This window comes from Papio anubis, chromosome 2 (assembly GCF_008728515.1).
Source record: "Papio anubis isolate 15944 chromosome 2, Panubis1.0, whole genome shotgun sequence".
Lineage (NCBI taxonomy): Eukaryota > Metazoa > Chordata > Mammalia > Primates > Cercopithecidae > Papio > Papio anubis.
The window spans coordinates 123,459,166-123,471,752 of NC_044977.1; the positions used below are offsets into that span (position 1 = coordinate 123,459,166).

The following is a 12,587-nucleotide window of genomic DNA, read 5'->3' on the forward strand; positions in this document are numbered from 1 at the left end:
TGAATTAAGAAGCGTGCGGTGGTGTAAATAGACCATAAACTGAACATGAGTCAGTGATGGTAAAGGAAGAATATTAATGTATTTTCTAGATGACAATGTAAGTATTTGCCTTTTGTTGAAGGAGGTATGAAATAAATTCTAACCTTTGGCACATAACTCTGTCATTATGGAAAAAGGTTTTGAACTATGAGGAAATTTTGGAAATAATATAATGCATTTGTTCAGTGTATTTTAGATTTTGTTCTTGGTTCATTTCTGCCACTTCTCTATGTCTGAGGCCAATTATAGTTTTGATATTTCTTCTATTGGGATGGTGGATTAATGTTTGTATTGTTTTTAATCATCTTTCAATCACATGCTGCAGTATTGTCGTCACTTTAGATCTCTGCACGTTGGATAGTTAAGAGTTCACGGAGTTATGTGTACACATGTAGTTTGCAGCTCACCATTGTCTTCATTTCTTCTCATGCTGGGCTTTGCAGGAGCCTTATATCAGCTTTTGGACGTAATTTCTTATAGGACTTGGCATGTCTTCCATATATTATACATCTGTCTCTTTCTCTTAAGGATGTAAGGTCTGTAAGAATAGGGGCTGTTTATTATTGTAGTCTCAGTAGGTAAGGTAATATTTACGAAGAGAATGAAGAAGCTCAGGTTGGTTAAGTGACTTGTAACTGGTGGGAGTAAGATAAAAATCGAGATCTTCTAACTACAGATCTTTAATATTGTGGAATAAAGATTTAGTTCCCTTAGATTTACATGAGAAAAAGACAATGTGACTTAAATATTCAAATATTATTACTTTCTTACTCTGTTTAACACTAAAAATTTATCTCTTCTCCTATCCAACTCTCGGTCCTTATCCCCAGCCTTTCTCATTTACCATGCCTTTTGGTTACTACATACATAAGCTCCTTCCTGACTTGGTGGCCATTGCATATTCCATCTCACTCCTTGGCCTACCTAAATGTGGCTACCTGATAGTCAGTTTTCGTATCTCAATTTAAATATTCTTTCTCCGGGGAGCCTTGCCCTCCTTCCCAAAACCAGAGTAGGTTCCCGCCATGTATTCACCATACTCTGTACTCCTTTGTGGCATTATGATAATAGAAACTTAATTATTTCTGTATTTATTTGACAAATATTGTCTCCTCACTGGACTATGAGCTTCCTGAGCAGGGCCCTCTCATTTGTCATGTGTTACCCTACCCCACTACTTACATAGTACCTGGCACAATATAAGGGTTCAGTAAATATTTGCTGAATGAATGAAGGAGTGTATTCATGCACAATGCTTCCGGCACTTCTCTGGGGACAGAAATGGAGAAATGAATAAAGCAGATATGCTTTCTGGATTGAAGTATATAAGAACTTTCAAATGAGCCGTAATGCTTAGGCAATTTAGGTTATATGCAAAGGAGTCATTGATAGAATTTTAATATAAATTGTAGAAAAATGTTTGTTCTTTTTGGAGGTCTCTGAAATCAGGTTTGATTTTCTAGATGGAAATGACAAAGGAATCACTTTCATTTACAGCAAAATTGCTGTGTAACACAGCATTTTAGAGATCACTGTCCTGCTTTTTGCAAGCGATGTTCATTATGACAAAATACAGACATGGAAGAAACTTCTAATGGACTCTTCTTCCCTAATGTTACCTCATTTTGCCCTAAAAACCTTTATTTCCTCTAGGTAGTATTATTAACGCTGTTTTATAGCTGAAGACATCAAGAAAATAAGTAAATTTACTTATTAAACTAAAAAAAGTTTAAATTGCTAGAGTTTCCAAAATGTAGGTACTGGAACCATGGTTAGAATCCAGATCTGTCTCCATATTCTAAAATCCATAATTCTTCCTTTTTCTTTGCTTTTTTGTTTTGTTTCTTGCTTTTTAACTTTGCTATCTTCCTATGAATTATACCTTTAATATCACTTAATTTAGACAAGGTGGCTTTGTAAAATTGAGTAGTTTTTGTTTCAAAGGAACTTATATTTTGGGATTCCTAAAAATTTTTCTAATACTTAAGTGAATCTTATTTGCTTTAAACCTGGAGACTTAAGCATAAAAAGATCATTTTTTAAAACATGCAAACTGAGTTTTAGTGATAAATCGTGTTAGGTTTTGGTCTTGAAAACAAATTCCGCAGTCATTTGTTGTACCACAGTGTGGCATAGAGTAAGGTCAATAGTCCTGAGTTATTGTAGCCTTATATGCCTTCATGGATTTACCAGTTTACTTTTCCACAAGATATTGTCAAAAAGAGATTGCTGATATTTGGCTTTAAAATTTAGTAATACTATCCATTTTATTATTAAAAACAAGTCTTTGCTAAATCCGAAACTTTTTAGAAAGTCATTGTTGATGTTACTTGAATCTTGGATGAAATATTCATATTTACCTAGCATAACCAGTATGTGGAGGATGAAGCTGAAGTACTGCTTTTTATATGTTGTTGGACAATTAAGGTCATTATCGTAGGGGTTACTAAGAATTTTAAGCCACTTACACGATAAATAATTTTTTTCCATAATATAAACTATAAAAGTGGTTTAGAAGTTAAATGTCATTATTATTTATGTTATTGCATTTGAAATATTTTAGTAAGCTGCGGTGTTAGAGGGTTATGCTTTAGGGACACACACACACAAACACAATGCAAAAATTAAAGCACATTTATTATAGCAATTAGAAATAATTTATGTGCTGAAAGATAAACATTGTGGTTTGGTGGTTCATTTTTGTCTGTATGAAGATGGAAATTTCAATTTTGTCATTTAAGCTACAAAATTTAAATGTGTCTTAAATGTATTATATTACACTTATTTTTCAAGCTCACCCTTACGTTTTTGGCTATGTATAACCATTTTTAAAATCACCCAGAGGTGATTTTACACTATTCAGTTTCATTCTTATACAGTTGACAGAATCAAGGTTGCCTATAGGGTTAAAAGAAAAAGAAAAGAATTTTATTAACAAGCTATGAACTATTGGGTAACAGCAGTGGAACATGTTAAGTGGTAGTCACTAACATAGTCAGGCCAGTCCCTTGGGAATAAGTTTAGCAGAGGTTAGTCTAAATAATGACTTTTTGATTCATTTACTTATTGAATGCATATTACCTGTGAAATTGCCTTAAACCTTCTTTGGAATGAGCTGGAACCTAGTATAATAGCTAGCTTTTATTGAGTAGTAAGTAACTGTCAGGTCTCATGCTAAGCATTTTGCAGGATCTCTTATAATCCTTACAACAACCCTTGGAGGTAGAGGCACTATTACCTCCAATTTTTAAATGAGGAAGTTAAAGTACAGAGAGGTTAAGGAACTTGCCTAAGGTTGCAGGAAAAATTGCTTGGAATTCGGATTTGAATCCAGGCTGGCTGACTCAAGAGACCATGTTTTTCATCATTAAAGTAAAAATGATGTTAGTGATTGAACTGCGTTGGAGAGAAATTAGCATTAAGAGTTGTAGTTACAGAGAAGTTATGTCTTAAATGCTAAGGTCAGCGTGGCAGGCAGAAATTACTTAATATTCAAACTTTTGAAAAACCTATTAGGAAGTACACGTTGTAGCACACAACTTCAACACAGCCAGTTTTTTTCTAGCATTGGAGTAGATTTCTTTTGAGTACCAGGTGAAGTGTTTGACTTGTTATTCAGAGACCATATTGAAAAAAGAAATACATATATTATAGTACAAGAGTCACAATCAGTGTGGCAAGCTGCTCTTCGTGAGAGCTCACTGTGGCTGTCAGTCTGGTAGGGGGAGAGGCAGATCCATGTTTCTTATCTCTCTCATTCTGGGACTTTTGCATATGGAATGGAATTACCATATACTCCAGTAGTTATTTTTAATAAAGTTATTTTTTGTTTGTTTTCTTCAAACAAATGTTCACCATGTCTGTTGAACTTGCATAGGGTAGGAGTATCGTGTGAAGCGGGTATGCTCCCTGGAGTGTTAAAGCCAAGTGGCAGTGTGACATGTCACTGTGTTTCTTTACTGTCTGTCTTCCCTGCAAAACTCCATACCCTCAAGGGTATGTGCTATTCAGCTTTTCATCACCATATCTCCAACTAACACTGTTGCTGACTTAGACTGACTATGCAGAATAGTGTGTTGGATACTAGGAAATAGAGAAATGGATACAATTTCTCTTTAGGGAGTTTATACTTTAGTAGATACAAGGGGAAAGGGTTGAAAGACCATTGTATGGACATTTAGTCTTTCTAACATAGTAAGTACTTCCATGTGCATCAGTTCATTTTATAATTTTAGATTACAGCTGATAGAAAAATAAATGATAGTGTGTCTAACTGCCATCTGGTCCCTGGCACTGAAATGGGTCTCCCTGTCTTATTCAGTCATTCTCTCTTACTTCAAGATAGACTGGAATTCAACTGAGATTGAAGTTATGGAATGACAAAACCCTAAGATGTTACACACTGGCTGCCTCCTCAGACTTATATAAGGTTACTACAACAAAAGCCTGTTGGGAATGTTAAATGAATCAGACCTGGCCTCTAGACAGCAACTGCTCCCTATACGAGTTTAGATTGTTGCAAGGTTTTTTGTTGTTGTTGTTTTTTTTTTTTTCCATTTAATTCCAAAGCGTTTGGAATCCTTTGGTTTTTTTTTTTTTTTTTTTTTTTACTTGAGAAATGCACATCTTTCTCTTTGTCTTTATCCATATTAAAATTGGCATTTATGCAATACTGTCAAAATTTGAGAGATTTCCAAGGTTCTACCTTATTTTTGGTATGCTTCCTTAAAAAATAAATCACACTTTTGCAAAGTGAAGGTTACAGGAGGAACTGTAAATGCAGTAAAAACAGATACTATTCTGACCCTAATTTCTTCTTGTAAGCAATAGTATTTATATTTGAGATCAATTGGGAGCTAAAGGTAAAGTTAAATGGCATCATCAAGGTAGAATCTTGGCCTCATTAGCACCTAATGTTAAATAAGGCAGAGGCTATTTATTGTCTGGGGCTAATACTTTTTATCAACATTTGAGTGGCCTGTAGCAGTGTTTTTGGTGCAAAGGTAATGAAAGTACCTGTTGCATGTTTCAGAAGATCTTAAGCCATTAGGAGTCATTAAGTTAAATTCTAGGTATCTAAGATTATAAGTGATACAAAGCAAGTAGCTCTGACCCAGGGTGGTACAGATTCCTTTAATTGTACCTTTAAGCAGAGAGGGCATAAGAACAGTCTGAGGATTTAAGTTTAGTTTGATTTCTAAGGGATTTTAAAGGAAAGCTTTAATTAACATCATATTGGAGAAATTAAGACAAGGAATAATATTAGCAGAAAGGAAAATAGACATGTACCTCAATTAAACACCGAACAACTATTCAACTAGGCATCATCATTCATGAACCACTAGATTGAGAACTTTATGGGCAAAAGATAAACATATTCAAGGCGACAAATTTGTTTCCTGTCTCCCAACAAGTATTTTCATTTAAATTTTACTCAGATCAGAATTTACCAAAAATTTAGACATAGGGAAAAAAAATGAGGATTGTCAAAACTAAAGAGATGTATATTTTTCCTCCTGAACAAGTTGCTTTGAAGTATCGTAAGGAGCCAGTTGTTACTATTTTGTTACTGTTTCCATTTCCCATCAGCTAATTCAGAGGTAATGAGCTCTTTGATTTTGTTGTCAACTTTTGATTATCTTGTATAGATTATCACCTTTTATGAATTATCTCAAGGGCTTTGATCAAATCTTGATTTCAGTCTGCAACCCAGCCTGCTACCCAACCTGCTTCTGGACCATGGTTTCCTTTGTTAAGTTTACCTATGTACATTTAGAAAAAGTAATTTTAACATTGACTTGGCAAATAGTTTTAAAATGCCCCGATGACCAAATTAGTTTATGTAAGCCAAAACTAAGTTTGTTTATGCACCCATTTTGGCAAATGGGAGAAAAAAGATTTTGAAAATATGCTATGTAGGTGGCCTTTATTACATTGTGATATCAGTGTTTGAGTCTTATTGTGTATGTTATGCAGGGGGAGGACTAGGGTGAGGCAAGAAATGTGCCTACGGTACAAACTTTGAAGAAGCAGTAACTCTCCAAGTCGTGCAAATCAGAGCAAAATTTTGTGTTCTAGGCATCTGGTTTGCCTCACCCTAGTTGCAGTCGATTCCATGTCAGGTCCCTATAATTTTGGCTAAAATATTAATAACAATATGAATAGAATGGTTATTGTGTGTTAGCTACTGTATTAAGTGTCTAATATGCATTTATTACTCTTAACCTGGGGAAGTGAGTACTTCAATATTTCTGATTCTCACTAGTTTAGAAATAGAGATTTACGAAACTGAAATGATAGCATCCAGCTGAGCAAAAATTCAAACTGAGGTTTTTTTCTTCCAATCTGAGCACTATCTCCTGCTGTATACTGTCTATGTGTAGAAAAAGTTACTTCTTACCCATTTTATAAATTTCTGTATTAAACAGTACTCTGGCCAGGCACGGTAGCTCATGCCTGTAATCCCAGCACTTTGGGAGACTGAGGTGGGTGGATCACCTGAGGTCAGGAATTTGAAACCAAACTGACCAACATGGTGAAACCCACGTCTCTACTAAAAATACAAAATAGCCAGGCATGGTGACAGGTGCCTATAATTTACCCAACTACTCGGGAGGCTGAGGAAGGAGAATCGCTTGAACGTGGGTGGAGGTACACCACTTCACTACAGCCTGGGCGACAGAGTGAAACTCTGTCCCCCCCCAAAAAAAAAGAAACAGTATTCTACAAAATATGTAAGTGCATACACTTGACATGATGCAGTTAACTTTTAAAGTTAACTTTTTGAGTTAGAAGTCTCAGCAGCACCAAGTTGAAGATCCACAAGCTTGTGCTGCTAAGTACCCTAGAGCTGTCAAACATATTAAAGAAGAAACTAAAGCATAGAGAGGTGAAATGAATTGTTCAGAGACAAAGATAGTTTATAAATGACAGGACCAGAATTTGAGTCCATGCTTTGAGTCTTTAAATGCTTATGCTTTTTCCTTGTATCTTTCTGCATAAATTGTCCATTTGATATTTTTAAAGCATATATATAAACAATACAGTGGTAAAGTGCTATATACACTTATCATTAACAAGAGATTGCTTCTAGATGTCCCTAAGTGTAAAATTATATAATTACTAAACTGACAGTAGTGTATGTTCAAGGAGGTTAAGTTCCACTTAACTTTATTAAGAAAACTGGAAATGGAAGACATTGAATTATAGAAGATGTAATTTGCAGGTCAAGAAGAGAAATGTAGGTATATCCTTAAGATATCAAGCTCATTTTACTCTATAGTAGGATCACTGACTTACCCTATTCCTCTGCCTCCCTTTTTCCTAGCTTTCTCCTCTAAATCTTGGTCTCTTGTTTGGAAGTGACTAACAGCGTTTTGGCATGAGAAAATCCTGAAAAGGTATGTGAACTGTGTCAGCAAATGTTAACCCCGCCCAACTGTGTTAAATGGCCAGCCTGTGATCTATACAGTCTTTGTATATTTCCATTTTCTGTAAGAGCTTGATGAGTATGTTACTTTTGTTTGTTTGTTTTGAGACGGCATCTTGCTCTGTTGCCTAGGCTGGAGTGCAGTGGCATAATCTCGACTAACTGCAACCTCCGCCTCCCAGGTTCAAGCAATTCCCTTGCCTCAGCCTCCCGAATAGCTGGGACTACAGAAGCCCACCAACAAGCCCAGCTAATTTCTGTATTTTTAGTGGAGATGGGGTTTCACCATATTGGCCAGGCTGGTCTTGAACTCCTGACCTCAGGTGATTCACCCGCCTTGGCATCCCAAAGTACTAGGGTTACAGGCATGAGTCACCATGCCCAGCTGATGAGTATGTATGTTAAGTTACTGAAAGAAAGCAAGGAATTGTCAGTTATTTGAAACCCTGGGTCAACCAACTCTTGGGGAGGACTTCCTTACTAGAATTTGTAAATAATTTTTAATGATCTGATGCTTAAAAAAAATTTGTCTTAAAAAAATTCCCATGAAATTACTTTGGAAAGTATAGCTGATAACAACAATGAAATCTTATTATCACTGAATTTTGGGTCCAGTGATAATGTGGCTGGGTCCAAGCTTTGTTAATAGAATTAATTTGATTTTTGTGTTTGTTTTTATTTTGCTAGGCATGCTATTTGAAAAGTATTAGCAAGACTGATTCAATTTATAAATTGTCCATCTCTTAACTCATGAATTGGGTCACTCAGCAAACATTAAGTGTCTGTTATGTGCCTGCTTTGCTGACTGTAATGTCTCTATTGGGAAGAAGAAACACACTTTGAGAACATAAACACAGGATTCTGCTCACTGCTAGAATGAACACACTTCTCTTAACTGAATGTTCATGCACATTTTGTTGGAGATCCAGCATACATGTCAATCAATCTTTCCCTTTTTAGAGAGAGAAATTACAGGAATTGTAAGAATTTAGGGCCAACTGAGAGGACTGAGTACTGGATTTTACTAGAGAGAAAAACAAGACAATAAGACCTGCCTGCCTACAAACATTTTAAGTGTAGAATTACTTAAAAAGCTGTTTTTCTAACCAAGAAGTGCCTATACCAGTACCAAGAGCTTCTGTTGGTCCACTCCTTTCATTTGGTAGTAAATAGCTTTGGCTCTAGACTTATCTCAAGTCCCAGATGGAGTAAAGTAAGGCAGTTTCAGGAAATACTGATTCTGAGCCCTGAGATACACCCGTGTGTAGCTCTTTAAATGAGCAGACTCGAGTTGGTTAGGGAGGGCAGAAACACCAGAAATTTAAGAGTTTGGCAGTGGAATGGCGAATACCTATGTTTTTGGGCTTCTTACTCTAAGCAAGTGATAATTATCTTTAGCTCAGGAAGATATTTAAAGCTGATTATCTTCTGTTGAAAACTATCAGTGCTAGTTTGAATATTTAAGAAAATGAGTGGGAAATTATAAATGAGAAGATTGCTTATACTCTATGTTGATATCCCGATATCACAATGGGTGTTTTTGAAGAAAAATGTGTTTTAAAGTATGCCTTTTGTCTAAGTTCTTATCAACATTTCTGGTTCTTGGTTTTTATTCTGTGGATGCTAACAGTACACAAAGCTTACTTTGAACTGAAATTTCCCCTGAAAGCAGTACATTTGAAATGTCAGTCATAAAGTTCTTGCTATGATGCTATCATACCAACATTAAATTTTTATTATTTATTTAATTATGAGCTAGAAGTTGTGACCAGGAGCAAGTCACTACACCCTTTTTGGACTTTGGTTTCTACTGTAGATAGTGGAATGGATGAAATAACTTTTTAAGGCGTTTTCAGATGTGGGATTTGTAGTCAGTGATCTTCAGTTTTCTGTATGTGCATAAACAGCACCTACTTCAGAAAATAATATACCTTAGAGGGCTGAAATTCTGTTAATGTGCTACCCAGCTGCTGGGACGTGCTCACACTCATACTAAAAGGAAGACACCTTGTCAAAGGGGGCCTCAGACCTCACTCAGCTCAGCTGACCTTTGCTGTTTCCATAGCAGGCTCTTTGTTGCGTGGAGTAATTGCACGTTGTCCTTTGAACTATTTCAAATGAAGAAGCATGTGGAAGGAATGACAAAGGCATATTTTAACTTGAAGTTGAAATTGACAGTAATTCAATATTTAAAAAGTCGTATTGGAATTGATGATTTTTAATCTCATGTAAATGCTACTGAAACTGTGAGTAGCCCCCATTGTTAATGTGTGTTCTGAAAAGTTGAGTTTTAAATTGGTACTTTGGAGCATTTTTCATAAAAACAGTATTAAAAGATGGCATGTATGCTGTAGGCCAGCCACTTATGTAGCCCATGATGTTGCCAAAATACTGTTCTTTTTGTTGACAAATAAGCACTGCTAGTAATGTAAAGTTAGTTTTAGAGAAGAGACTAATTATTAAACACGAGTTTTAAAAATATTAGACGGGCGGATCACGAGATCAGGAGATCAAGACCATCCTGGCTAACACGGTGAAACCCCTTCTCTACTAAAAAATACAAAAAACTAGCTGGGCGAGGTAGCGGGCGCCTGTAGTCCCAGCTACTTGGGAGGCTGAGGCAGGAGAATGGCGTAAACTCGGGAGGAGGAGCTTGCAGTGAGCTGAGATCTGGCCACTGCACTCCAGCCTGGGCGACAGAGGGAGACTCCGTCTCAAAAAAAAAAAAAAAAAAATTAAATGCCAGTATTTACAAAAGGTAAAAATTAAGTATTTGAGTAGGTTTATTGGGGATAGGTAGGTAGAGATGTCAGCAGTAATTCTGAAAGTGACTCTAGCCACTTACCTTATCCCTTTACCTCTGGCAGCCTCTACATCTGCAGTTATATGCGTATGTGTTCAAAAGAGTAAAACACAAAAGTAATTCCATTGTGCTTACTTTTCTTATAAGTATTTCACCTCCTTTATACCGAGATTCTTGAAAGCTTAGACTCCTTTCTTACCAGCTCACTCTCTTAGCCTCTGCAGGGAGTTCTCACCCCAGTATATAAGTACTCTGCTCTTTGAAGGTTATCTCTTTAACCTCATCAAGAAATCAAATGCTTTTTTAAAAGTTACTTTCCGTACTCAGTAGCATTTAAAACTTTTGGCTACCTTCTTCTCCTTGAAACTTTTTTTGTGATGCTGGTTTTCTCCAGTTCTCTCATAGTGATATAGCAGCTTGACTTCTCCCTTGTGTGTGCATCACAATTGTATGTTTTCTGACTTGCCTTTTATAAAACATGTTTTATGGGGCCAGAGACTGTCTTGTCTTGTTCACTGCTCTATATTTGATATCATACCTCTGTAACCAATGAAATATTTATTAAATAAATAATTTTTTTTTCTGTCACACAATGAGAGAGCTCCTCAAGGTCTGTTCTTGGTTTTGTTTTGCCATTTCTTCGTTTTTCATTGATGATACCATGCCTTTGCTGCTGTCTATATTCTGCATTCATTCTGTCCTTTTCATTTTGACTGATATCACTGCACTTTAGCCGTCCTCCTTTTCTCCAGGTTTTTTTTATTATGAAGTTTTCCCAATTTATTTTGAAGTGGAGCAGATTACCAAGTGACATTAAGTAGTTAAATAGGAACAGTAGGGCCACAATTGGTATTTATCTACTTCTTTTTGCTTATGATTTTGGTCTTGTTTATTTCTGACATAGGTACACTAAGTCTCTTAATTTTCCTTGTTGTTATTCTTCCTCCATTCTCTTCGTCTTGCTATGACCAAAGCCATCTACTTAAATGAGTTATATAATCAGGTAATGGTATTCTCTTTCATAGAATGAAATTTAGGAATTCGCCTTTTGCTCTTTTTGTTCTGTGAAATCATGGAGTAGGTTTCAGGTGAGAAACAGGAAAACTTTGATGTTTAGAAAACTGTCAGAAACGGGACTAAACAGTTTCCGTAGGTGTTGAGTTCCGTTTCACTGGTAGTGATATGGTAGAATACTAAGCAGCTTTCAAATGGAACAGGTTATTGGAGCTTTTTGAAGCGTCACTGCAGGCCTTTGATTGTATCTTTCAGTCTCGTTAGGTCTTACACATTCTGGCACAGATCAATTTTTAATGATTAGGAACTACATTTCATACCTAGTGGTGCTAAACATACTCTAAATATGTTTAGTGAATTATAACTTCTGGGTACTTTTCTTGAATAGATGACGTGGGGTTCTTTATTTCCACTTCAAATTTGGTTTTGGTATATGACAGTATCAGATCTATATTCAGAGTCCTGGGATCAAGTCTTGGGTCTCTACTTGTGTGATCTTGGGCAAGTTATTTATTATCTTTGAGCCTGCTTTTACACTTGTAAAATTAGAATTGCAGTCTTTTTTAAAGCAGGTTATTATAGGACTAAATGTATGTGCAAAATGTTTTGTGCTGTGAAAATGCTTTACAAGTAGTAGAAATTAAACAAAAAAATTGCTTTTTGTTTAATATAGGTGTGTCACTGCTGTCACTCATTCACTTTACGATTAGGATCTGTTTTTTTTTTTTTTTTAACCATAGCAAAGGAAATAAATAGTTGTATTCTCTTTAAAAACTAACATGTTTCCTTAACATCTCAAGGCAAAATATCTTTTATTGTTGAATTCTTGATTTTAATCCCAAACTACCAACCTGTCTGGGTTTTTCTTCTTTCTCAGTTTTCGTGCCAGATTTGGACAGCAATTTCCATAGTTCTTCTAAATACCAAAAGGTATCACTGGCACAGTTAAGTAGTAGGTATTTTACCAAGTGGATCACATTTGGTAAAATTTTTTTCAATTTTATGTTTGTCTGAAATATTTGATGCTTGTTATATTTGTGTTATTTTCAGGTGACAGAATCAATAAACAAATAGCAAAAAGGTTTTAATACAAATGTTAAAACACCCTAGTTCTTTCTTCTTTATTGATTCTTTAATTTGTTTTTCTGCACACACTTACACATCATGCATTTCCTGATTATAATTTTATATTGTGTATAAATGTTATAAATATGTATCTTATTGATATGGTCTCTTAGATTGTATATGGTGGCATGACATGCATAATTATTCCATGGCGCTTCATAGAGAACTCTCTTGAGT

General features: G+C 35.6%; 1 protein-coding gene across 6 annotated transcripts in view; it reads left to right on the forward strand.

Moving 5' to 3' along the window:
- PDCD10 (programmed cell death 10) overlaps positions 1 to 12,587 on the forward strand; it is a 51,824-nt gene that overhangs the window by 2,036 nt on the left and 37,201 nt on the right. For 3 of the 6 annotated variants that reach the window (XM_031663592.1, XM_031663595.1, XM_031663596.1), the window contains exon 2: positions 7,367 to 7,439. The exons of 1 other annotated variant lie outside the window; for it this stretch is intronic. The gene's annotated coding sequence lies outside the window, so the exon portion shown is untranslated. Of the gene's footprint in view, positions 1 to 7,366; positions 7,440 to 9,533; positions 9,715 to 12,587 lie in introns of all 6 variants that reach the window. 2 more of the 6 variants (XM_031663593.1, XM_031663594.1) reach the window with 2 other exon arrangements.